The sequence below is a fragment of the Corapipo altera genome, unplaced genomic scaffold (assembly GCF_003945725.1).
Source record: "Corapipo altera isolate COAL_440 unplaced genomic scaffold, ASM394572v1 154, whole genome shotgun sequence".
Lineage (NCBI taxonomy): Eukaryota > Metazoa > Chordata > Aves > Passeriformes > Pipridae > Corapipo > Corapipo altera.
In genome coordinates this window covers 8,325-10,046 of record NW_020885731.1, presented here as the reverse complement: position 1 = coordinate 10,046, position 1,722 = coordinate 8,325, and positions in this window count along the sequence as shown.

Here is a 1,722-nt window from a genome sequence, read left to right as displayed (position 1 = left end):
GGCTGCTTCTTGGCTCTTTTAAGATCTTCCTCCAGAGATGAGTATCTGGAGAAGGGACCTACCCAAACCTAAGGGAGCATGATCAATAGCTCTTCTGTTGGAGATCAATCTTAGTCAAGCTCTCTGCATGAACTTGAATTTCCAGCATTATCTAGAGTCCTTCTCTAAACCAATATATAGGTTGAATGTTCCCTCTCAAGCATAGCTGAGAGGCAGATATGTCTCAATATATATGAAATAATTAAAAAGAAAAAAAGGAGAGGGGAAAAAAAGCCCACCTAAATTAGATCAGTTGTCAGTTGGACCCAGTTCTAGTGAAGCACTTCACAGAATCACGGAGAGGTTGGAAGGGACCACTGGATGTCATTGATCCTGCTCAAAGCAGGGTGTCCTGGAGCACATTACTTTGTCTGCTCTTCAGTGGATCTTAAAAACACAACCTGCAGTATCCTCTGCAGTGAGCAGAAAGGCTAACATCTGTTTTACCACCTCCTTATTAAGGAAACAAGGTTCAGTGTGCAAGGTCAGTTGGCTGAAATTTCTGAAGATTAAGGAGTTAGCAATACCAGGCATGTTTGTGGTTAAGAAAAACTCAGTGCTCAGTAGTAGGAAGCTTGGAAGCAGTTAATGCGAATTGCAAGAAAAGAAGGGTCTAGAGACATGAAAATCCAAATAAGCAATGCTGTTATTGTTGTTTTTTAAATATAAGGTGGCTGCTAGAACAATTCTAAACCCAGCCAGTACCTTCCTGAAGAAGCCAATATTGAGAAGATGCTGAAAACTACTCAAAACACACTAGAAAGCACACATAAGAAAGCATCCTCTGGTAACAGAGAGAAGCAGTGGTAGAAGCAAATGATTTCCAGCTCTAATGTTTACAACTTCTGGAAGACAGATATCTTGATCTCAGTGGTATGGCTCCATCTTTGATAAATGTAAATATTTGGATGCAAACTCGTCTGGGAAGCTCCAAAATAGTTCATAAGAAAATAACTGGAATTGACTTTTTGAGGGAATGAAACTGAACAGGTTTTCAAAATTTAATTGCCTTTCTAATTAGATTCAGTTTATTTAGGTTTCCAATGGTTTAAAGCTTCTACTGCTACAAAAGGAAATCTAATGACAGATGAACCTGTCAAAGAACATCAGTTATGTTACCCAAGATATTATAAGCCAACTAATTAACAGCAATCTACAGTTATGTGACACCATTCATCCCCTGCCATAAACGTGGTTTGGAAATGAATTACTGAAACACATGCAGTAAAAAATATTAACTGCATTTTATAGTGCTCAAATGGAGACCTAGAAAGACTAAAGTGATTGCCATGGCAACAAAGAAAATGTGTGCAAAGAACAAGCAAAGTGCACAGAAATGTCTTCTGTAGCAGTCTCTTTCTAAATTTCTTTTTTCTTTTGTGCATATTTGTTGTTTCTTTCCCATCACTATCACAGCTCTGCTGGCTTGTGTCAGCTGCTTATTCCACACATTTCAGAGATATTTTATGATTTCCAATGCTTATATTGACTAAGAATCATACAGTGGTTTGGGTTAGAAGGGACTTGAAAGATCATCCACTCCCAACCCTCTGCCATGGACAGAGACACCTTCCACTAGCCCAGGTTGCTCCAAGCCCCATCCAACCCGGCCTTGGACATTTCCAGGGCTGGGGCAGCCACAGCTTCTCTGGGCAACCTGTGCCAGGGCCTCCCCACCCTCCC